Genomic DNA, 25,947 nt, shown 5'->3' with positions numbered 1-25,947 from the left:
AATTCTCCTTACATCTTCCTGGAGATCTCTAAAACATCAGCACCAGCATATTACCTTGGTATCAGAGGGTCTCTTGGCCTCAGACGTGGATTCATCTTTCTTTTCTTTATTGAGGTGAGGTGAGACTATGTAAACCAAACTTTACCAAGGATTCAGGGATGGGAGAAATGAGAAAAGAGATAGTAAAAGGAATATACAATTTAGTAATCTGATTCACACATTAAAGCTTTATAAAGCTGTCTGATGGAGCATTGATTTCCATATGCCAGAGCAAATTTCTGAGAGAATTTTCATGGGTGCACAGTGTTGCAAAATGCAAAAGAACAAAATGCAGTGAGATTTTCATATTATATATAATATATATAGTAAATTACACTTCATTTTATTTATTCTCCTTCTTCTTCTTATCCATAAATAGTCCTCTCTTTGAATAGATTACACTGGCTTTTTTGGTGTCCTTATTTGGTAAAATAAAAACTTGGTCATTCTGTGCAGCTCTCCCACTTTCTAAATTTTACTGGTTCCTCAAATCCAAAGACCTGGTACCCACCACAACAAAGAGGTGACTTCCTACCTTATTCCCAGTATGCCTCAACATGACAGTGGCTACCTTCCTCCATCACCACAGAACCAGTCACCTCAAACATATCCAGAGATCCTTAAGTAATGCCCAAGACAAGAAGGTTTCCCCCCCAAAATAAAGGAGCTCCCTTTTACTCCAACCTCAAAGTGCCAACTTCATATTTTTATTCTGAGTATATTTCCCTTTATTTTGAACTTTGAGAGAAAATTGGTTTCTGGAGGGTGCTGTAGTGCTACTAAGAGGACATCTACCATGTGGAGACTGAAACAAGACCACTGGCTCCCCAGTGTTCACACTGCCACCTTCATAAGCCAAACCAAAGATTCCTTTTCCCTTCCTTGTACACTTAACAATTGTATTGTGTATATTTGTTGTGCTATTATCAGAGGGAGGTTTGCAATGTTGCCAAATGTGTGGCCACCAGACTTATTTGTAAAATAAAGTCCTTGACAGAATCTAGTTATGTAGTCATTGTAGTTTATGAAATCCAGCTTACAATTGGTGTTACTCAGTGCAAACTGCAAAACCCAACCACGTTAGGTTAACTAATTCTTAATTCAGTAGGTTATTATGTATATATAGCTCTCGGTCACGTGCAAAGGTAAAGACTATGAAATGGCATGTTGTGCACCCTTAATTTGGAAGTATTAAAGAAATGACTTGTGTCCAAAGGAGGTCCTTAAGGGACAGCCCTGGAGCCACAAACCATTCTTTAAGAATCAGCACTTTGGGAACCCTAAGCTACAGGTGAATAAGCCATACCTTCCAGAATGCTGGCTTAATTCTTTCTGGGTTTGTTTTCTTTTGTTATTCCTGAGCTTTTAGTTAAGTTTTTTTACATGTTCCTGTTCTGCTGAGAGATCTTAAAGAAGAGCCTTAAGTCTACATGTGAATGAGGAATACTCTGAGATAAAATAGGAAGAACCTCAAGTTCACATCTGAATGTGGAATTAGAGAAGAGAAGGAGCAGAAGCCTCTGTGCAGATAAGTTTTCCCAGGGAAAAAGGCATCTTAGAAATAGAGAGAAAAGCCTATAGCCAAAACCACCTCTCTCTCACTTGGAGGTTCTTCATCTTGGGCAATTTTAGAGAACGGGGGTCCTATTTGACTACAGATCCACTAAATGCTGTTAGATAGTCAATAAAGATAAGGGCAAAAAATAAATCTTTGAAATTGGTCCATGAAGCGTGTTGGTGGTCTTAACAAAAGCAATTGCAGTGGAGTGGCAGGGGCAGAAGCCATTGCGGATCTGTTGAAGAGTGAATCCAATGAAAATGTAGGAGTACCATTTGCAGACCAATTTCGGGAAGCTGAACTATGGAAAAGTGTGGGGAAATGGGGCGGTAGATGGAGGGCTTACAGGGTAAAGAAAGTGTGAAGAGGGGCAATAATACAGCATGTTTGTATAAGGGGAAAGATCATTTAGGAAGAGAAAGATTGATGATGTGAGAGAGATTGAGAGAGAGAGAGAGAGAGAATAGTCAAATGAGCAAAGACCTTAATAAATTCAGAGACAATGAGATAGGGAGGGTATATGGAAGTACCAACATTTGGAAGGAGAAACTATATGTACTTCATTTTAATAGTAAGAGAGAAGATGCTAGGTGCTGTTGTAGATTGGTTTGGATCACCAATTCTGATGATGGAAAAAATGACAAGAGTTCTCATCTTATGGTTTCTATTTTCATAATGACTCTAGGTTATTAGCTGAAATGAGGGGGAAAGAAGTGAAAGCAGAAGAGATTTTTTTAATGGTGCTTAATTTTTTTTAATGTAGGATGGTTGAGTAGTGTTGAGGAGGCTTTTGAGGTCTGATTCTTTTTCCCCTCAGCTATGTTGTACTTTTCCATGCGCAAATATGGAGAAAAGTGGACCAAAGTTGGAATTCTACAAAGTTCAAGAATATTTGCAAGGGAGAAATTACAATAATGTATCATGAAATCTCAGCTAGAAATGAAGGGAGTAATAGCAGAAATGAGTTGAATGATTATGAACAAATGATTATGATTCAAATGAATGTCATGAAGTAGGAAGTACCAGAATAATGGGAAGCTGTGGTCAAAGACATATATGAATTTGAGATTTTGGAGTGGGTGGAGAGGAAAAGATCACTTCAAAGAGAAAGAAAGGAACTGAAAAGCCAAATTCCCAGGAATGATGAAAGGAGCATCGAAGGGATTGAGGATGCTGAGGTCAAAATTTAATAAAAGAGAAGTGGCTAGGAGGAAATCTATAAACAACGGTCATGAGAAGAAGATGATGGTCTTTGTAGAAAGGCAGAGCCTCCAAGATGCAGGGGTTGTGTAGGAGGGAGGAGAATGCTGGTCTAACAGCAGTATGGTGCAGAGGAGGATAATGAAGTCTCCTTCCAGTCCTGGCAAAGGGAAAAAAGACCTCTCCAAAAGAGAGGGCTGCCGAGCAGTGAGGTCTTCGGAGGACAGTCAGATTTCAGTCCAAGCCATGAGTGGACATTTATCAGAGAGTTTGACTCTCAAAGGCTGTTTATCGCCCAAGAGGAGAGTGTCAGGATTTGAAAATGAAGGGCAAGTGGAGGGCTAAGCCAGTTGTCCAGTGATGAGAGTTCAAAGACTAGAGAATGAGAAGAGGATGAGCAGAACTGAGAGGCTTGATGGAACTGTTCTCAGGTACTGCTTTTTCTGCACACATCACCACAATTAGGAGCACTGTCGAGTGTCTGTAATGTACGGGGTCTGCATTTTACATGCATCATCTCATTTAAACTGCTGACAGTTTATGAGCAAGTGGCCTCATTTCCCATTTTACAAAGGATGAGATTAGGATTTAGGTCATGTAACTTTCTTGAAAATATACAGCTTCTGAACAGAGTTTAACCACTCTTCTACATTGCCTGTCATTTAGTAACAGGTGTGGGACTGAAGGACCTGATCATCTTCAGAAGTTTCGTAAATCAAGCCACAGCTGTAATTCACTAAAGGAGTTCAATATTTCTGGGCATACTATTCTGAATTCTTTGTCAAGGCAGAATAACTCCGCCCCCCCCCCCCGATGGAATAATCTGTTTGGCCAATCCCAATTTTCTTGAAGCAAGATTAATTTTTATTAAATGGTGTAGTTACATAGTACTTTAGATCAGAAATGATCAAAACATTTTACAAACAATAAGATATCTCTCTGACTTAAAAAAAAGTACAATAACCCAATAAGGTCAGTGGAAAAGTAAGAATCCCACCAAGGCATATGACACTACTCACTATAAAACACTGCAATTCCTTACTCATTAGCAAAGCTTTATTTTCCATGGGATGTATTTCAAATGAGGATATGCTATAAGTAGAAAACAATACATACGGGTTCATTAGTCTTGCTCTTTTAAAGATAAATGCTGTATGTGGGATAAATGCTGTGAGCAAGAAATTATAAGCAGGTTCCCATATGCTAGATATCTATTTCCACAGCTCCTATCATCATGGTTTCTGGGCACTTTGACAGATAGATGAGGCTAATTCAGGCAACGCAGTACATTCGGAAGAGTAGGTGAAAATCCTCTTTCTCCTTAGCTCCCTGCCTCGAAAAACAATAATTCATTGGAAAATAAAAAGGAGAAAAGACTTTCTGAAATGGAAGGAAACCTAAGGGGAAAGCCATGCAAGAGGGGCAAGTTTTAATCCTTTGGTTACAAGTAATAAAGGTGACAGTATGACCCTTTGACCAGGTGTTTGGAAATCTATCTTAAGTAAATAACCCTAAGTGGGGAAAATGTTGTATGCTAATCATCATAGCATTAGATAGGGAAAAAATTCAAAAGCAAATAAGAAAGAGTTTTTCAAATGTAGGTAGTATTTTAAAATAATTTATGGTGTATGTTTACCTGGATATTATGTAACGGTTTAAATCATATTTATAAGAACCGTAAAATTATTTGGGAAAATTCTTATAATGTTAAATGGCAAAAGTGGTAATACGTTAAATGTAGTATGTGAAATGTTAAATAATTTAAGAGTGTGATTATAGCTGTGAAAAAGAAAAATATAAAGCATAGGGAAAAGATTGGGCTTAGGTGTTGAGACAAGCAGTAATTTCTTTTTATTCTTTTAACTTTCCTGTATTTTTCAAATTTCTATTAAGAAAAAAATGTCCCATTTTGAAATACAAATGATAATGCCATGATCTGGAGGTCTGAGAGCTAGAAATTTTACCAATAATAATCACATGTTCAAAAATCACTCAGTATGGGTTTCCAAGAAGTATATCATTCTGGCTAACCCCGTATTTTAATCAGATTTTCCCGATTTTACATTTCTTACAGCACATTAAAGTGTGGACAGTCAAAGGATTTTGACAAGTGCACCCACCCACATAACCCCTCCACAATCAAGCACATGTCCATTATTCCAAAAAGTTTCCTTATGCCCATTCCCAGCCACATCCTCCCAAGCTGCTAGGAACAGGCAACCACTGCTGTGTTTTCTCTCACCAATAGATTACTTGTTTTTGTTCCAGAATTTCACATGCGTGGAATCATACAGTTTGCACTCATTTGGGTCTGTCTCCTTTTGCTCAGCATAATGGTTTAAGATTAATCCATGTTGCTGCATGTATCATAGTTTATTCCATACACACACACACACACACACACACACACACATATACACCATACATTTTCATCCATTCATCTGTTGATCTGTTGGTGGTCATTTGAATTGTTTCCATTGGGGGATATTATGGATAAAGATGTTATAGACATTTCTGTTCAAGCCTTTCTATGAATATGTTTTCATTTCTCTTGGCTAAATACCTACCAGTGGAATTCCTGGGTTATATGGTAAGTATATGTTTAACTTTATAAAAGTTAAACCACTTTCCATGTGGTTTTTCCAAAGTGGTTTTAACCATAAAGGTTCTAGAAGAAAATCTTTTCAACCTTAGAATAGATGAAAAATTCTTAGATAAGACACAAAAAGCACAAACCATAAAAGAAAAATTTATATATATATATAGAATTTCATCAAAGTTTAAAATTACTGTTTTTCTGAAGGCAGCACTAAGGAAACGAAAAGGCAAGCAACAGACTGGGAGAAAATATTTACAATATATGTATGTGAAAAAGGACTTGCATCTGAATACATAAATAACTTTTACAACTCAATGATAAGAACTCAAACACCCAATAAAAACATGGGCAAAAGATTTGAACAGACATTTCTACAAAGAAGATAAACAGATGGCAAAAAAAAGCACATGAATAAATGTTCAATATCATTAGTCATCAGGGAAATGCAAATTAAAACCATGATGAGATGCCATTACACTTCTACCAGAATGTCTGAAGTCGCAAGGATTGACAGTACCAAATGTTGGTGAGGCCATGGAGCAGCTAGAACTCTCGAACATTGTGTCTGGTGCTTTTTAATGGGATAATTCATCTCACTTCAGTTTCTTAAATAAGCAAAGGATTATTCCCTTGAGTCAGGCCTGAGATTTAATTAGTGTTCAGACTTGTTTTCTATCTCATCATGCCCTTAGACTTCACTAATCTCCATGGCCAGATGATTGTATCTAGCATAGCTAAAAATATCAAACACTCTCTACATGAGGAAAGAAACAATTATTATTGGCCCGGTAAGTTATTTGAGGATATCATCTCTAAAACGCTACCACTTCATACATTTAATATTTCATTCCAACTTTGTTCTATTCAATTGTCATAAATTATTTTAGACGCCCTACCATATCTCCTTCTTCCCATCTAAATCTTGTTCTGTATTTGACCAAAAGTAATAAAATTCACACCAGAAACAATTAGCAAATTCCTGGGTTATCTTTCAGTTTACACATCAACTTCAAGAGTTAAATTTCCCTCTGACTCAAGTCAGGCTATATGAAATGGACTAGAATGTTGACTGTGCTAGGTTGTGGAGTTTGAACTGCGAGATTAGGAAGACTCAAATATAGTTTCATTTACTCAAGGCTGTTAATTTTCTATAATGCTCTCAGTCTATGATAAGACATTTCAGTGGTCTCTCTGAAGTGAAAACAGGGTTGCTCCTGAATTTTACTAATTACATTTCCCTGCAAGTCTTGTTTGTTCTATTTTTGTGTTATTCTGATTTCCTAAACCCCAAATCAGATATTTTAGGGGCAGCTGAGAGAAAAATCTGAGAAAGGTTGTTTCTATGCAAAAATAATGACAATATTTTGATGATCTATGGAAAGAATGAAATAGATATTTTAAATCTGATTTTTCCTACATCCTCAGATCATTCATTTCCTGGAGCTATAGTCATACCAAATGTTCCCATCACACCAGAGCAGAAACGTGTTTTGATGATGTACTACTGCGACCTCCATGTTTAGACATCACATATATGTAATGGTTTTCTAAATTTTCTGTGGATTCTGCCCTACATCAACTTCCTGTCCCCTTTTCAGTACCAATATTGATGGACTCTACTTCATTGTTCGTTTCTTCCTAAATTTCTTTAAAATGGAGGCATGTACAGATGACATCAGATGGCAGAATTGTTCATGGTACAGCTTGTACTTTCTTGGAGAAACGTATTTAATTAATTAAGAAAATATAATAGCACTCTGCGGGAAAAGCAAAAAATGCAAGATCAAAACTCCAGCTAAACTCTTTAAGCCATTATGAGTGACCTCTAAACCACAAACAATGCTAAAGTTCTTGGGAAAACTTTGTTTAACTGGCACTTACAATGCATATTAACTCAGAAGCAGAACCCTGCCAAAAATGTAAACTAGTCACTGTTTATAAATGTGAAAAGAAAATTAGCACATGAGCAAAAGGAAAAACACATCTTTGGTGTCAACGTTTCTGTGAACTTCTCTACGGGTTTTATAGTTGCTTTTGCTGGTTTTTGCAAAGGTGTGATGGGCAGGGGGAAAGGTACACCTGGAGTGAATGGTACAGCTGTTTGTAGTTGCAGTCTGCAACTATGTCAGGTACAACGTGCTCATTGTGATTCCTGATTCACAGAGCCCCTTAAGGTAGCTGCAAATGGAGCAAATTCTCCAAAGTTCCCCAATTCTGGCTGCCCATTAAACTCACTAGAGTGTTTGCAAGAAAAACCTCCCAATGCCTAATTCCTTCTCCAGATTCACTAAATAAGAACCTCTGGGCACGGGGCCTGAGCATCAGCATTCCCTAATGACTCCTGGTGACCCTGATGTACCAGTTAGGTCTGAAAAACTCTGTACTAAAACAAACTTTAGCAGCTGTGTCCAACCTAGTCTTGTAAGATGACAGAGGAGGTAGGAGCAGAATTGAAGGTCATAGAAGTATTCACGATTTGTCAAAAAGTCCAAGAGAAATCACACATGAATTCTACAACATCTGGGTTTTGCAGTGTTTTAGGGGGTTTTTGGTCTCTAATTATATTGGCTAAATACTGTGTCATGAAAGAAAGGTTAATTTCTTTGAGGAATAGGCAATGAAGAAATGAATTATGACATAAGAAAGCATTTTAGTAGACAAATATATTCAAACATGGGCTTCATTTGGGAAAAACTAAAAAAGAGGAATTCTAGTAGATAGCTAAGGCTTTTGCCTACACTGCTACCTACACTTCTTTTGGAAACAATGCTTTAATTTTTTATTGGGAAAAGAACCTTCCCCCAGTGTCAGTTGGAGTCTAGTTAAGCTCACCATTTGGTTCTGGGATGAGCATGTGACATAGACCTGGATAATTCCAGTATCACATCCCCTCAGCCAGAATGACTGGTTCAGGTCCTTGTGGATGACCCTAGTCAGGCTATTAGAGAGATCTAACGTCAGCTCTGGGACTTTCTAGAAAGATAAGAAGGAAACCTGAGCTATCAGGACCACCATGAGGGTGAAGTCTGTGTTAACATGAAGGAAAGCAGACTAGCAAAGAAGACAGATAGAACTGGTTGAACTGACATCACTGGATATCTCAGATACAGATGTACATCAGCTCAGCAAGATCCTGGACTTGTCAATTATATCATTGAATAAATGTAATTTTATTACATTCATTCATTCATTCATTCATTCATCTGTTCATTCATTTTGCGAAAGCTAATTTGAATAAAGCTTTTGTTGCCAACAGCAAAGTAAGTCCGATGAATGCAAGATCCTTGTTAGTGAAATTGCCAGGATCATTAAGAAATCTAGAGATGCTTTGTTATTCTATAGTCAGTTTTTTGTTTCATTAGACAGACTAAAGATTTAATATCCTACCATCAGAACCTCAAGGAAATTTTGAGTCAACAATTCAATCCATCAGCAAGTATTAAATGAGCTCCCCTCTAGGCCTACCACTCTGCTAGCATGATAGGAAAAGGAAAGTAAGTAGGAAGCCCAGTCCCTGCCTTCAATAAGTTCACAATCTTCTCAGAGAAAGCACATACATTAGAAATAATTCAGGGAGAAAGAATAACCTAAGTTTCAGTGGAAAGAAGTGTTAATTAGCATGCCTGAAGTGTTTTCTGTGAGCCAAAGATCATATGAAGTGTGGTAGAAAGATCCTGAGAAATAAAAAGTACCACCACTGCCATCAAGGAGGATATTGTCAAGAACATACAACACAGTTTTGCAGAGATGATTTAAGTGCGTTATAAAGCTACATGCCATAATTTACTAACAATTTAATAACCTCTGTACTAAGGCCTTAATGAGAAGCATGGTAATTAGTTTACTAATTTACTCTAGGAGCTCAGAGCCTTCTTCTCCCGGGGCTTCCAAGGGCCACCAACTTTAATCTTGGAAGCTAATCTCACCTAAACGTTGGATCTCTAGGATTTGGGGTTTTGTCCAAACTCAACCACAGAGCCCCATGACTTCTCCATTGAAACATGTCATTCTCTAAAAATCAAAACAAACAACCTCAAGTTTCCCAGTTCTCCATCATTCTCCAACCTGTCATCATCCCCCAACTCCTTTTTGTTCTCCAGATCTCCATAATTCTCTAACTGTCTGCCACCTCGCCAGCTTTGCAAACTGTTTTCAGCCCAGTTTCCAGAGTTATCCAAGTGTAGCATAAATAGAGTTCTTGTAGTAAAGGGAGAGGAAGAGATGGAACGATGGACACAGGAGAGCAGAAATTGGATGCACGTTGATACAAAGCTTTATTTTTTTTTTCCTTTCTCCTCTGTTTTTCTTCTTTCTTTCAACCTCCAAATCCAGACTCCTTTGGAAAGAAACCACTATTGAGTAAAGAGTTGCTTTTGTACTCCAAAAGAGGAGTTTGCTAACCCAAATGATACTCCAACATATGTGTGTCTGTAACCATGTGTATGTATATACATGTATGTGTGTGTTATGTCTTGAGGGTTAAGATTTCCGAGCTTTTGAAGAGTGAGGAGGCCAGGGGAGGTTGAGAGTGAAATTCACCAAATAAGTACCCTTGTTTACTTTATGTACTCATCATTTCTTCAGAGAGGGTGGGAGACAGATTAGATCAGTACTGCAAACATTCACACACCCAAAACACAAAGAATAACTCAGTGATGGAATTAGAAAAAAATCCAAGAATTAAAGGTTCTCTAGTATCTATTCTGGTACCTTACTACCTTAATTTTCCCTTTGAATTCTTGCTAATCTCCTCGTTAATGCATGGAGAGCATGAGGCATTGAAATGGAAATTACATGATTTGACTACATAGAACTCTTATTTTTAAATAAAAAGTTGACATTTAATTGAGTGATAGAATAATAATGTTAAAATATTAGCCAGCATGATCCCACCCACACACCCCAAGTGGTCTCTTACCATGTCTTTGGCTTACCCACTGTTCAGTCAGCTAGGCTATTTCTATATAATTGTTTCAGAGAAAGGATATGACACCAAGAAAACAAAGAAATCGTTGCTTCCCAGCTCTTTGATTCAAAAGCCTAAACAGTGAGGTAGAGGAGTAGAAAAGAGTCATGATCCAGCAAAAGATTTAGGATAAAGTATCATGACAAGGCACACAGCTCACCCTAGGTCCCCATGGCCAATTTAGAAAACAACATTCCCTGAATGTTATGAAGGTAGGAGCAAAGGATATGCAATCCTAGCACAGACTTCAAGGTCCTCCTAAAAGAGTGTCACTGTCCATGCTGCTAGGTTAAGCCCAAGGCAGGGGACAAAACCCCTGAGAAGTTTGTAGAATCTAGGTTAGGCCAAAGGAGACAAAACCCAAGAGAAAAAGTGACTGCTGTGTACATTTGAGCAGGTAGAACATCAGAATTTCCCACTCTGCAGTGTGGCAGATGAGAAGGAAGACGACTGGCTTTGGTCACTGTGGCTCAGAAGTGGGAGGCGGAGAACCAGTGGACAGGAAGTGACTGTGCGTACTGGAAGTAGGCATGTCTTCGGTGATCCAAGTAAACTAACAGCGGAGGTCCAGATGAGACAATGAATGCCACAGCCACTGTGGACAGAGATCATTGAGGATCATATAAGACAATGGATGTCTTCAAAGGTGCCTATATGGGCAAATGACATTGAGGACCAGATTTTGCCTGCTCCCATCCTCGCCCATGCAGTCACCCATAATGTAAAATCTGTAACATTAAATAATTTATAAAGGCAGATGGAATATCTGTTAAGCTCTATAAAAAAAAACTGACATATTTAAGTAATCAAAACCCACTATCCAGCTGAATAATAATGTTCAAGTAACTGTTTTTAATGCAAAAACTTCCCTTTCATATTGATGATCGCAAAATTCTATGACTGATCTCTTTCTAAAATGAAGCTGATCAAAATTTTAGAGCTGACAAATATGATCAACAGTCACCACATAACCTTAGAGTAATAAAAGCTGAAACAGTTGCACTTCACCCTCTTGAAAACAGACATGACTGAAATATTTGTAAGCCAACAGGCACCAAAGGCATGGCTTCAAACAATGCTCAATAATAGCACCATTTTCCTGGTTCCCAGAGCGGTGAGTGGGTGGCTTAAGACCAGAGCAAAGTAAACCTCTGAGCTTTTATGCTGGGAGTAAATTAAAAAGTATTTATAATGTCACTCATTCGATGCCTCCACACTCATGTGCCATTTACATCATATCATGGTATGCTGCTTTTAAATGCCTTGTACATTTCCAGGATCTATGCTTTGTGCCATCAACAAAAGCTATTTGAGGACAGAGATTGTGTCAAATCCAATGGATACCTCTTAATTTTATTAGATCTTTCTCCTGTATTTCACATTGTTGCTCATTTAGTCTTCTTAAATTTCTTCTTGCACCCTGCTCCTTGACTTGAAACATTTGATCATTCAATAAATAGTTACTGACCATCTGCTATGTGGTAGGTGCTGCCCTAGGCCCTGGGAATACCTCTACAAGGAAGAAAGACAAGATTTTGGCTCTCATTGTGTCAACATTCTGGTGTATACAGAAAAGGCAATAAAAAAAGAAATATATGAATTAAATAAGTTCAGATTGTGACAAGTGCTTTTATTTAGGGTTATCAGGAAACATTTCTCTGAAGAGGTGACTTATATAAGTTGAGACTTGAGTGATTGGAATGAATCAGGCTTGCATAAATATGGGAGAAAAGAAAATAGCAGGGACAAAGTCTCAGAGATAGGATTAATCATGCCTCATGGCAAGAAGACCAGTGTGTCTTCAGCTGAGTGTCCAGAAGAGAAGTCATAGAGGGTCCTAGAGAGGCAGGCAGGGGCTGGCTCTCTTGGGCCTTGTTGGTCTTGTCAACACTCTCCCTGCTTCTTCTCTTCTCTTCCTAATCATTCCATCTTAATCTCCTTCATAAGCTTTTCCTGTTCTGCCTTGCTCTCAAATAGTGGTATCCCCTAGATTTCAGTCTTGCCTCTATTCTTTCCCTTCTAGGCTTTTCCTAGGTTATCACCAACCATTTGATGAGAACTACAAAATCATCATGTCCAGTTGTAGACTGTATTGATCGTGATTCTTAAGTCTCAATGATGGCCACCAAACCATATCAGTAACAACCTATGAGACTTGTCTGAGTTGCATGTCTGTATAACCCATAGCCAGGTAAGGGGGGGTAGTAAAGTTAACATATGTGGTAATTATATCTAGGATCAACATATGAGAGTTGTATACAGCACATTCTAACAACATTAGGAATAATATCATCTATAGGGAAGCTAATCATGAAAAAAGAAATTTCCTAATATGGAGCTGTTATACCTCTATGGCACTTCTCCCAAGCATGCACATTGTCCCTCTTCTCTCCTAACTTCTCTCATGCTTCCAGGGACAAAGAGAACATCCATCCCTACAAGGTATCTAGTGGATTATTCTGGGCATACATGCTGTAGTTAAGATAATATGCCTTTATACCCCTTCTCCAAAAGAACATGAAAGTTGAATCCAGATAGATGAAATAATGTCATATCGGAATATTTCTATGATGTTCAATAGTCCTATAATAATTATAAGTTATTTGGAAAGGCTCCTCCTGGTCATTTCTACTTATTACATGGAAGCCAAAAGAGCACGTCTTGCACTATTTGCTATCTTAGACCTCCATTGCTTTGACACTTGAACTCCCCTGAGTTTTAGGTTCATATATCCAACCTCCTTCTTAGTCTATCCATTTTGATACAACCAGGAAATGCAAACTCAACAGACCCAACACTGACCCATCACTCTCTTTCAAAACCCTATCCTATACTCCTCCTATAGTTCTGATTCATCTTAATGCTGTGATTGTGTTTTCAGTCACCCATGCCTGAACCTAAGAGTCAATTTAGACTCTTCTCTCTCTCTCTCATCCTCCACATCCAATCAACTGGCAGATAGTCCCAGTTTTATATCTCTTAACTATCTCCCCAAATCCATTCCTTTCTCCACACTTTCATAGCTTCTATTTAAGTTAGGTCCCATCACCTTTGGCTAGACCATTGTGAGAGCCTCCTAACCAGCTTCTCTACTTCTAGTTTTATTATCTCTGAATCCCATCTAGACACTAATGTCATTGAAATCCACTATCTGCGCACACCATTCCCTTGCTGAAACCCCTCCAAAGATTTCCCATTTCCAACAAAATGCCTCTACTAAATGCACAAGTCTCTCCATGGCTTCTTTGTATTCAGTTTTGTAGCAGAATCCCACTATAACTCTGTCTTATCCTTTATTTCTTTCCAACAACAGATTTCTTGCATTTCCTCACACCTTGTGTTGTTTGCTGTCTCCTTGGAATTATTCTTGACATTTCTATTCTTTTCATACCACCGAATCCAATCCAGCAGGAACTCCTATCAACTCTACCTTCAGAATTTATTTGGAATCTTACCACTTTACAGCATCTTTCTTGCAATCAATCTGTTTCCGAAATTTACTGTCTGTCACCCAGATTACTGTGATAGCCTCCTAATTGTGTTCCTGCTTCCACCCTTTTTCCCTGCAGTCTGTTCTCCCCCAATAAGCCATGGTGATACTTTTTCAGTGACAGTCACATCATGTCTTTTATCCAATCTTTTTCCGTTTTCCTTAGGTATAATCCAGATTCTTTACAATGGTTCATAAGGTCTTATATGATCTGCTACCTTGAACTCATTACTTCTCAGACCTCATCTCCTTTCACTCTCCCTTTGCTTACTCTTCTCTAGCCACATGGCCTCCCTACCCTTCATGACCATGCCAAGCATGGCCTGCCTCATGGCTGTCACATCTTCCTTAAAAGCTCTTCTCCATATCCACATGGCTTAGTCTCTAACTTCCTTCAGAGCCCTCATGGAAGAGTCCTTCTGTGACAACCCTACATAAACTTCCATCTCTTTCTATGGTCCATATTCTGCTTCATTTCCTCCTGATGACCTTTATTTTTCTTATCAACACCACTCTATATTTAAGTAAGATTTTAAAAAATTATTTGTCTCCCCCACAAGAATATAAGCTCTGTGATGGCAGAGATTATTTTCTGCCAAGTTCATCTTCACTTTTCTGAATCTATAATGGTATCTAGTACATAATAGCTGCTCAGCAAATATTCCTTGAATGAGTGAAAGAAACTCTGTGTCCCACATAAGCTATTTTTCTGCCTGGTGTATTCCACTTTTTCTCTTCTGCTTTCCTTATGTTCATTTTCCTCAGTATAGATGCCATCCCCTCCATAAAGCCTTTCCAGAAACTCTAGTTTGGGCTAGTTGTTCCTCCTCTCTACAACTATAACACTGAATGTGTTATCATCTAGCAATTATTTTTCTATTAAAATGACATAAATCAATGCCTTCCTCTTGCAGTAGACTTCAATATCCATAACAAGAGGGAATATGTCTTCATTCGACATATTCAATAAGCATGTATGAAGCATATAGTGCTAGGCTGGAAACATACAACACTGAACATATAGGCAAGCCCTCATAGTCATGAGGCTTGCAGTCAAATGTCTTACTCAGTGATGCACTCCCAACATTTCACTGGCTTGGCACATCTTGGATGACTAATGAGTGTCTCTATTTAGAACTTTTATCTTACATCTTACCTTTGGAAAGGGGTCTCTTCTCAAATTACCTATCTTTCATCAGAATAAAGGGTACAAAATTTGAAGATGCTAACTTGGGTTTTCCTTTGTAGTTCAAAACCCTGCTCCCATTCCAAAAGTCAAAGGCATTCATGCATTTTCTCCAGGAACAGGAGGACCAAAAGCGCCCAAAGTCAATAAAGAAGTAAATTGAGCTTCTAATCTGTTTACTTTTCAGCAACTTTATTGATATACAATTGACATACACTAAAATGTACCCATTTTAAGTGTACATTTTGATGAGTTTTGGCTAATTTATTAACCCATGCAACTATGAAGAGAGATAACATTTCCTTCACCTCAGAAAGTTCTCTTGCCTCCTTCCCAGCCAACCACACCAACACCCCTTGCCCAAAGCAACTACTGTACTGACTTCTGTTTGTTTAAATATGATTGGTCTTCTCTAGTTTCACATAAAGGGAATCATTCAGTATGTAATATCTTGGATCTGAACTACTTTTAATGTTTTTGAGATTCATCTATAGTGTTGCTTGGTAGAATGTATTTTGTTCCTTTTGGTTGCTGAGTAGTATTCCATTGTATCTATATACCACAATTTGTTTATCCATTCATCAGTGGATGGATATTTGGGTTATTTCCAATTCGGGACAACTATGAATAAAGCTGCCATGAACGTTTGCATATGAGTCTTTGATAGATAACTATTTTTATTTCTTTTGGACAAATACTTAAAAGTGGAAATGTTGGGTCATATGATAAGTGTAGGTTTAATTTAATGAGAAACTGCCGAACTGTTTTCCAATCTGACCGAACCATTTTTCATTCCCACCAGCAAAGTATTAGAATTCCAGTTGCTTTCATCCTAGCCAGCACTTCTTATTGCCATTCTCTTTTATTTATGTTAATCTATTTCTTATAGTTTTCAGAGCAGACTAGTATCTTCATAACTAGTGCCAAGTTAGGGAATACTCAAGCCTTGTAGGATAACAAGAACCAATCCGCAGACGTATTCTCATAGGCAACTTGCTGAAGCCTGATATTAGTCAAGCCTCGTACAAAGAAAGTAGCCAAGATTTTCTGAGCCCCAAAAGCTGAAAGGGGGCAAAAAAAACCCTAAGAAGACTTTGAGGTTCAGAAGAATACAGAAGATAAGAATGCAACCAGAGATCATGGTTGAGCCACAAGCTTTAGTAGGGGAAATACAGGGTTAGTTTCCTGCAAGGCGCTGGTCACATTTTCATCAACCAACAGTACATAACCTCATTTTTATGTATGTTTCTGCTTAAGAACATCTTCTTTAATATATACTGTTCATTCCTAAAGATTGAACTTATGGCCAACAGCACTAGAACTCATGCCTGAATGAAGCTTATCTAACGCAAAATTTTCTTCATAAGGCACATCATAGCCTTCTTGCTCTTGGGAAAGCTAGACAGCACTTCAGTGCTTAAGCTGTGTTTGGGCGCCATTTTAAATAGCAAAATCACCAAAATTGCAAAAAAAAAAAAAAAAAATGTGGCACCAAACAGACCATGAAAAGACTACTTGTTTACAGTATCAGAACCGAACAAGAAGACAGAATGTTGCCCTGCTCAACCTTAGCTGGGAAGGTGCACGTCCGGTGACAAGAAACTGCATGTCCACAAATGACTGTGAACGTGCCACAAGGACTGAGTTTGAGGTTACAGATAAATTTTAGCAAGTAGGCAAATTTGCAAATATAGAATCCACAAATAATGAGGATCAACTATGTGTGTGTTAGTGTGTGCACATACAGTAGATAGTATGCTCCGTGAAGATATGAATATTGCTGATATCGCTGATAGACCTGCAGAAAGAAAATTAGCTCTCTGTGGATACTCAATTTACATTGAATAATCAGTCATTTTTGGTCCAACATTAGTAGATCAAAGGTATTTAACCAAGGCCCTGTTTCTCTGCAGAGGTGTTTGTAAATTATAATCATTTAACCTCAGACATTCTCTAGATTAGCGGAAGTGCCTTATATAGGTGATGCTTAACTTTTTGAAATAACAATTGCAACCAAAATACTAATATCTCACAGTTCAGAATCAGTCACTTTATCATTATACATCAATTTACCAGGCTTAGAAACCTTATTGCTTGGGGTTGGGTCTTTGTGGCCCTTCCTTAAGGAACCTCAGAATCAGGTCTTTGTGAGATCATACTTAATTAGCACCCCAATTTTCCCTTTCAGTACATAGCCCTCCCCTTTCTAGAAGGAGCCAATATGGTACTATACTCTTCTATACTTTAAATAAACCTATGTTGTCACCTACACCAAATGTAGACTGCTCTTTCTATAGTTTTAATATTTTTTTTCTTATTGCCTCAGGGAAGATGTATAATAACTGGCCATTCATTCACTTATTTTTTTAATTTTTTTAATTTATTTTTTTGAGAGAGAGAACATGCACAAGTAGAGGGGAGGAGCAGAGGGAGAGGAAGAAGCAGACTCCCTGTTCAGCAGGGAGCCTGACACAGGGTTCCATCCCAGGACCCTGGGATCATGACCTGAGCCAAAGGCAGGCACTTAACCGAGTGAGCCACCCGGGCACCCCCACTTCATTTATTTTTAAAAATTATTTAGGAATTGATGACTGAGTGATGATATGTCCTTGATCACCATCATGCTCTGTGCAAGAATCTATCATATACCTAAATGCCACCCAGCCAGCTGTCTGCTGGTCTAACAGTCTTGACTCATATTTCCCAAACTTTGAGTCATCTTCATGTTTCTTTTCTACTATCTTCTTTCTTCTTCTGAAGATCTTTTTTGGCTCAAAAACCTAGAACTGAATCCAGTAAATATCTGACCTACTGCAGGTGAAATCTACAAACAGCAACAATGACAAATTCTTGGTATTTGAGATAAAGTTTACATTTTCCTAACTATAAAATTAGTGAATTTTATTGTCCCAATGTATTTGAAAAAGTTTTTAAACTTACAAGAAAGAGAACAACATTAAAAAAAATCACCTCTGATCCTAGCAACCAAAGATCATCCTTTTTACAATGTTCTGAATGTTCTCCTATGCATCTCGTTTCAGATTGACAATTTATGTATTTCTTGCCTTTTCCACTGTCCCATAATTTAAATTACTTATAAATATAATATTCTTTTATAATGACATCATAATTTAATCAATCATTCCTGTGCTGTTAGACAAATAAATTCCTTGCAATTAAATATCATTGCAAAAGATTAGCTTGCTTTCCAAGTGAAGCCTTAGTCACTTCTGCCATGGTTGAAAATGGCCTGTTATTTCTGATTGGAATACACAGTGTTAAGTTTATTCTTGGAGAATATAATACTCTGTGTTTTTTTGCTTCCATTTGTGTTTACCAAGGTCACTTCAAATTTATTCCTACTAAAGGTGTGAATTTAGCAATGGAACTTTAAGCTGCTTTATTATAAATAAATGACACTTGAGCAGAAAATATATAGAAGGACATCTCTGCTATAAACAAAACAAACAAAAAATATTCTTTTAAAAATAAAGAATGTTAGAATAATGCCAAAAATGAGCATGGAGCTTATATATGGTAGACTTCAAATTAGGCAGTAAAGATAACAGTGCAGTGTATTTAGGGCAGCCCATTTCACAATAGATTATATATTTTATATCATGCATGATAACTAAAAGAAATTTGAGCTCTTATTACTCAGAGCTTATGAAACAAGATCTACTTTTTCAAATGTAAGCATTTATTCACTAATTTTAATCACGGCAACCGTTCTCACCCCTTCATATTTATTGAGCCCCTCCCCAACACTCACCTCAAGGAACATGGCAATGTACCAACTTGCTTTGTATTTGTTGCAAATAACAATTAAAAAGTCAAGAGAATTTTTATTTTAAAGAAAATTGTTAACCCACTGCTAATAGGTAAAAAGTGCTCTCTTTATCTCATTAGGGTGAAGAAATCAATAGAACCTCAAGTATGGTCACCTAAGAGTATAGAATGTACTATAATTATTTGCTTATATAGTAAGAACAGGAGTAGAAGAGCCAAGTAGCCGCTTGGGTCAGGCAGCTTCTCTCCGTCTCTCTGTCTCTGTCTGTCTCTCTCTCCACTGTGGGTATGGAGTAAGAGAAAGAATGTGTTCTGGGAAGCAGTTTATGACAAGGGGCTGTGATACAAGCATAAGAAATAGGCCTCATGAGAAGCGAGACCAAAGGAGGAGGATGTTGAAAAATACCTAAATGTGGGTGATTTTCCATGGAAATAAATCCCGCCCGCCATTCCTCAGAATAGCACGTGGTCAGATTGCGCTACCCTGTCTCCTTGAAGTGAGGTGTAGTGATGCCACTCGCATGGGCCAGTGAAACAGAAGGATGTACGAGCTACATCACTTCCAGGTGGCAGCTTGAAGAACATTGCACAAGTTCGCCATGGCTCCTCTCTGTTTCCTCTGTGATCCTGGATTCACATTTTGAGATGTTGCCTCCATCCACCTGGGTTCCCGAGTGACTATAATGAAGAAAGTCCCATTGCTAATTTGTTTGGGAAATGTGGCATGCACACGAAATAAATTTTTGTTGTTTTAAGCCACTGAGATTTTGGAGTTTTTACTAGGGCATAGCCCTAATTTATCCTGACCGGTAACCAGCCTTGTGAAAGAAATCTCTGGCAACAAAACATAAATTGTTTCTTGTTCTCAGAATAAGTTCATCTGCAAAGGACCAAGGAGAACTGTGGTCTGCTCTGGGGTCTTGTGACTTATTTGAAATGTGCCCCTGGCAGGCACAGAAGACTTCTAGAACATTCCTTATTCTGAGGTAAAATGCCCTTCTTAATTCATTTTCTTTTTTCCTCTTTTCATATTCATTCACTCCACAAACATTTATTTGTTACCTAATATGAGCAAAGTGAGCTAGAGATTATCTTCAGAGATGACAGGAACCTGGTACTTGAAGACTTTATCACCTAAGGCAGGGGATAAACTATTTCCAAACATTAGCATATAAAGTAGGAAGTGAACTTTGCTCCTGTAACTCAATACTTTGAAACAATTATTTAATTTGCTGCATAGCTTTCAGAATTTCAATGCACATAAGAATAGTTTTCCTTTTACAGAAATGGAAATGGATTCTACGTGGTTGTCTGGAACCTGAATTCTTCTCCCACTTCTGGAGGTTTTTTCCATATGAATACACCTAGATCAACCTCATTATTTTTTTAGCAGCTGTTTTGTGTTACATTTAGAAATATCTTAGTTATGTAACCAAACTTTCTAGGGTACATGGCTTTTAAAAGTATTTATTTATTTATAAAATCATCTTATTTATAAAATACATTTAACTACAAAAGTGACATATGTTGATTCAAACTGAATGGAAGGATATTAAAGGAAAAGAAAAACCCATCTCAGGTCCTAATTCAAAGGTGCTTAAGGTAAAAAAAAAAAAAAAAAAAAGGCTTATTTTATCTTTTATCTCTATATTAATTTGTTTCTTATTTAACTGAAATGTCCATGGATCTTACTCTGAATATATAAGCTCTGCTTCTTCCTTATGCTTTGTTTCATCTATCATAATATTCAGATGGCACAGCTGTTCCAATGTACATTTTTCCAGACACACATCCAGAAAAAAAGAGTTTACACTCCCAGCATCTCACAAACAAGTGCCAAGACTGACTCTGACTTGACCAGCTTGTAACTCACAATGTCCCTGACACATCAGTGTGGCTGGTGGAATTGGATGGGCCATTTGACCAGGCTTGGGCGTTATGCTCCTATCTGCAGTCACAGTGATAAATAACCTGCCCAAAACATATGACTTGAGTGAGAGAGAAGGGTATGACTTTATAAAAAGGAGGAACAATAAGAGTTCTTAGCCAAGAAATAAACAATGTCCACTACAGCCCCTGCCTACCCCTCTGGAGCCCTGGTAGCTCTGCCCACATGGTATCACTCTTAGCAATCACTCCTGTATTCTTTTATAAATTTTCTATGCGTACACAAAACATACACAAATGGGACCACATTACATTTTTTTGCTATCTTATATTTCATTAATAACCTATTCTAGACTTTCCAGATTAGTCCAAAGAAATCTACTTCATGCCTTTCAATGGCTATATAATAGTCCATTACAAGTATGTACTATAATTCATTTAAATAACCTCTGATTTAGGGATATTTGTTTTTTTTCAGGGTAGTCAGTACAAATATTGTCCCATTGAACATATTCGTACATAAATTTAGATGCATTTATTCAGATTTATCTCTACATTAAAATCCTAGACAAAAAATTACTAGGTCAAAGAGGATGCGCATTTAAAATGTGAGTAGATATGTTCAAAAATACAAATAAAATTAGTGGTTGAACGTGTTTGGACTCCTTTCGAAAGTGTATGAGAATGCTTGAGTCTCATTATATCCTTGCATTTTTGCTCAAATGATGACTATAAAGCAGTGTTTTTATTTTATTTTGTATGTCATGGTCCACATGAATGCCATTACTCGTGAATTGCCAGTTTCCATGCTTATTTTTCTTCAGGGTATGAAATTTCTCTTATTGAGTTCTTCATATATTAAGAAGATTAGCACCTACTCTGCTCTATCAAAACATTTTTTAGGGACTTTTGACTCTTTAGTTTTTATGGTATTTTTCGTCGTATCAAACTTTTAAAACTTTTATGCATTTAAATGTGTCAGTCTCTTTCCCTTGCAATTTCTGGGTTTTGTAGGTTACTTAAAAATCACTTTGAATGTACACAAAACTCACTGGGTTTTCTTCTATTCCTCTAATGCCACTTTTTCATTGAAGTCATTGATCAATCTGAAATTATTGTTAGTCTTCGTATGTGGAAGTCATTAATCATCTGCTTCTTTCTTTTTCCAGATACATGGTAGATGGCACGTACCCAACTGTAGTGGGTTGGGGCCGTGTAACTAGTTCTGCGTAATCATTTGTAAATGGAAGTTGACACAGATCACTCTGGTCAGGCTATTTAACTGCCAGTGCAAGGCCTTACTTTTCCCTCTGATACATCATTGGCCAAGTTTGAGGTAGTGGCCTTTCCACCAACTTGGGCCCTTTGAATTAACACAATCCACAGAGGTCCCCCCCGACAACCATAAGTGAAAAATAAACTTTTGTGGCACTGAGCCGCTAATACTTGGTCACTTTTTAACTGCAGCATAACCAACCCGACCCCAACTGACACAAGAGATCAAGTACTATTCTGGAATTTTTAAAAAAATAAACACTCATTTGTCCTGAACGTCCTACCTTTTCTCTTGGGTACAGTTTTATAGCATATGGTATCAGAGCCTCTCCCACATCACCTCCCTGTTAGTATCTGTTTGCCCTTGCCCAACTTCCAGCTCTTAGCATCAGCAACTCTTTGCTGAGGGTGTCCTCCCATTGATGGAACTCACTCTACCACGTGTCCAACAGGTTGGAAGTTACTGGAATTCATGCCTCCAGGAGCAACTCTCAAGCAATATCTCAGGAATGTTGGAGTATAAATAAATACTGTCACTCCCTTACTCCTTAGGTGGGATAATTCTAAAGTAGAATAACTTACATGAGCTTCCAGAGCTTCTCTAGTGGGAATTATGCTGCATAGCACTGTGCTCAGTATTTATCTGATTACAACTTTGGCAACCCAGGGTGTTCACACTCAAAGGAAATATAGAGGAGGGAACATGACAGCAGTTATCAGAACTTAACGTGAACCATGACCTGGAAACTTTCAAGTATCAGTAGACAGAATCATTTCCAAAACGGTAACAAGCCAGTCAACTATCCCATATTTATTCGCATTTAGTGTTTATATTTAACCTTTTTTGTTGTTAAATCTCTTCAAATTATATTTGAAATTTTCTTTCAACAAAGATCTCTCAATTTTAAACTGAATGGTTGAATTCTAATTAAAGGTATATTTATATAAATTAAGAGCAACTAGTATATGGGTGGCCAGAAAGGCACAGATCTCATTCAAAGATAATATGGTAATTCTTGAGGTATTATTAATTGAATTAAATCTTTAAATATATTTTTATTGGTGATAAAGTTCAAGTGAGAAGAAATTTTTTTTTTGAATGACAGAGAATGTAATGGTATCCAAAGGATTGAATATTTAGTTACCTCAATTAATTCAAAGCTCATCTAATGTCTCCCATGAGAAAGGCATTTCAGAAATGCAGAAGTCTAAGTTGTGAAATTGATACCTTTCCACCATGAGTTAATCAGCATCCTCAGAGTTGAACAGGTGTCAGATGAGAAAGTTCAGGCTTTGCTGATCCAGGGCGGCAGGAAACCAACAAACTGAAGTCCTTACAGTATATTACCAGACGGCAAATCAACAATCAAAACACTATTTCAAGTGATAGCTTTTAATGTTTTGTCATAAGCCAATAGTGCTCTGTCTTAGAGAAAAGGAGTTTTGAGAAAGTCAGAGAGAAAAATCCACGTGAGCAGTTTACATGAGATTACGGCTGTGGGAGGAATTTTTCCATTACTCGCAAAGCCAGGAAAAAAACCTTTGTTTGGTTTTTGTTTTTTGCAGAATTTGCAAAAACAATAACTTTAAATCAGCCCTCCCGATCTACCACAGTTTCTGGGTAATTATCCCCAATAGGTTCCTTTTAGTGAGTCACTTTCTATTTTTTTCTTCAAAAGTAGTTTCTTTTTGACATTTTTATGCAGTCTTTCTGTTTGCTAAAATAACAGAAGTCTCCTATTACAAAAACATCAACAACTGTCAGGGATTTTGTTTCTCCAGAGCTCAGCTCTCAAGCCTCCTGACACAGGGGCTAACATGGCAATCTGAGTTGTGAATTTCATACAGATCCCTCTTTTTCTTTAACAAATTAATGAACTGAAATTGAGACGGGCCTACTGTTCTGTTTAATTGTTAAATACCTATGCTGCATACCTGAAGTGTTTGGGAGTTCCCTAGAAGATTCTTTACTTTTCTACTCTGATCTTAAAGAACCCAGTGTGAGAAAAAAAAAAAATCAAGTAATGAGAAATTCTGCTTCTGGCCAGGATGGAGAAAAAAGAACCGATTTACTCTTTCACCAGAAACAATCAAAAATTAGACAAAAATATATGAAGCAATGGTTTTTAAGCCATTGGATCATCAGGTAATGAAGGATATTGATCCTTGAAGTGTGAGAAACAAGTGAAGTGAAGCCTATGTTGCTCTGCCTACTACCTTACTGAAGTTTCCAGGGCATATCCAGAGAGGGAGCGCCAAGGTTAGAGCTGACACCTTGATTTGAGGAGATTGAGATGAGAGTCTGAGGAGACAGACAGTAAAGAGGTGCACAGAGAGAGCACCACAGATATCTACAGAGTATCCCCCCTTAAGTACTCAGCTGAACACAGATCAGTGTGTATATGTGAGGAAACTACCTGAGCTCAAAGAAAGAATCACCCTAGACAATTAGAGGAATCAGTGCCCAGTGAACACCCAGGGGTAAGAACAATGCCTGTACCCATCAGGTAGACTGGAAACCTCAAGATTTACAGGGCATCGAATATAGCACTCAGAAGGATCTTTCCTCAGTGGTCAGGGATAATTAACCCATGACTAAACCCTACACTGGTTCTGCCTTGCAATTATTAAAAGCAAAACCAGAAAGGACCAAACTATTTCTAAGTAACTTAACTCTGTCCTAGAACAAAACTCAAGGGTATTTCTAAGAACACAAATTTATCAGCATCCCACAAGATATAATGTACAATGTCTGGCACCCAATCAAAGGGTCCAGGGAAGTGACGTCACCAGGATGGCAAAATAGGTTGTTCCTGACTCTTCTCCCTTCACAAGAAGAACCATTCAAGAACAAGACACCACTGAGAGAATATTAGAACATGGGGATGAGGCACAAGCACCCTCCTGCACCACAGAGATCAAGACAAATTGCATTAGAAGGATAAGAGAAGCAGCTACATGTTGACAGCATTGTCCCCCCCCAGGACAGTGCAGCATCATGCAGAGGTCTCTCCTAAGCCTCCAGTTTCTCCGGCGGAAACAGAGAACCCAGAGGGGGACAACCACCACCCCGCCCCCAGCATTGGGTTACTTTGTAGGAGCTCCTGCCATGACCTTGCATCAGGGAGACTGCAAGAAAATCTGTGGGGCTTAATCTCTGGGAATCTGACTGTGATGGAGAAGGTGGGAAGGGGCTTGCCACAGCGAGCACATGGAACTTGGCAGACAGAGTTCATACCTACAGTGCCCAAATAGTAATCCCAACCAGTAGCTTTGCTCATCTGCTGAATGAAATCAGGGGTACACTCTGACCAAGGAACTTGGCTGAATGTAGATCTGCCTAATTCAGATCCTCAAATGAGAAGTTTTGCCTGCTGTTGAGCCTGGTTGGCCCACACTCAGGCAAGGTACTGAGTCACAGCTCCACTAGCTGTGGAGAGTGTCATCCAGGCTCATCTGACCCGAAGGGCTGGTGATAACTCCTGGAAGCAATGAAGCCCACTGGAGCTTCAGCCAAAAGATGGATGGTAAGAGCTGATCACTCACAGCGCAAAGCCAGTACTGGGCATGGAGTGGTCTCCTGTGTTACTCATAGGCAGAGGGATTAATTCATAGCCAAGGCTGAGGGTAGCTCCAGACCCTTCCAACTGGAGAGACTGTTTGGGAAATTGAGAGAAGCCCAGGTGGCCTGTCCTCTTACGATCCAGGCAAAGGGGCTAAGACATAGCCTCACTGACTGTGGATAGTGTCTTCCAGCCTTATCTGACCGGAAGAGCTGGCAACAACTCCTAGAGGCTGTGCTGGCCCAGCAACACTTGAGCCTAGAAGAGGGCAGGCAAGCTGATAGTTTGCAGAACAAAGCCAGTGGTCCTCTCCAGCCAGGAAACTTGGGGTGCAGGTCAGTTAAGACATAAAATGCTTTATTGATTTTAAAGATGCTTCTCTTGCTGTGCCCAGG

The 25,947-nt window shown here is 38.3% G+C and overlaps 1 long non-coding RNA gene across 2 annotated transcripts in view; it reads right to left on the bottom strand.

Annotated features, from left to right (window-relative positions):
* The window catches only part of LOC116635064, a 114,478-nt gene that overhangs the window by 8,927 nt on the left and 79,604 nt on the right, over positions 1–25,947 (bottom strand). The window lies entirely within an intron of this gene.

The sequence above is a fragment of the Phoca vitulina genome, unplaced genomic scaffold (genome assembly GCF_004348235.1).
Source record: "Phoca vitulina isolate PV1807 unplaced genomic scaffold, GSC_HSeal_1.0 scaffold10, whole genome shotgun sequence".
NCBI classification, from domain to species: Eukaryota; Metazoa; Chordata; class Mammalia; order Carnivora; family Phocidae; genus Phoca; species Phoca vitulina.
The sequence above is the reverse complement of the archived record's forward strand: the minus strand, read 5'-3'. Positions and strand labels throughout refer to the sequence as shown.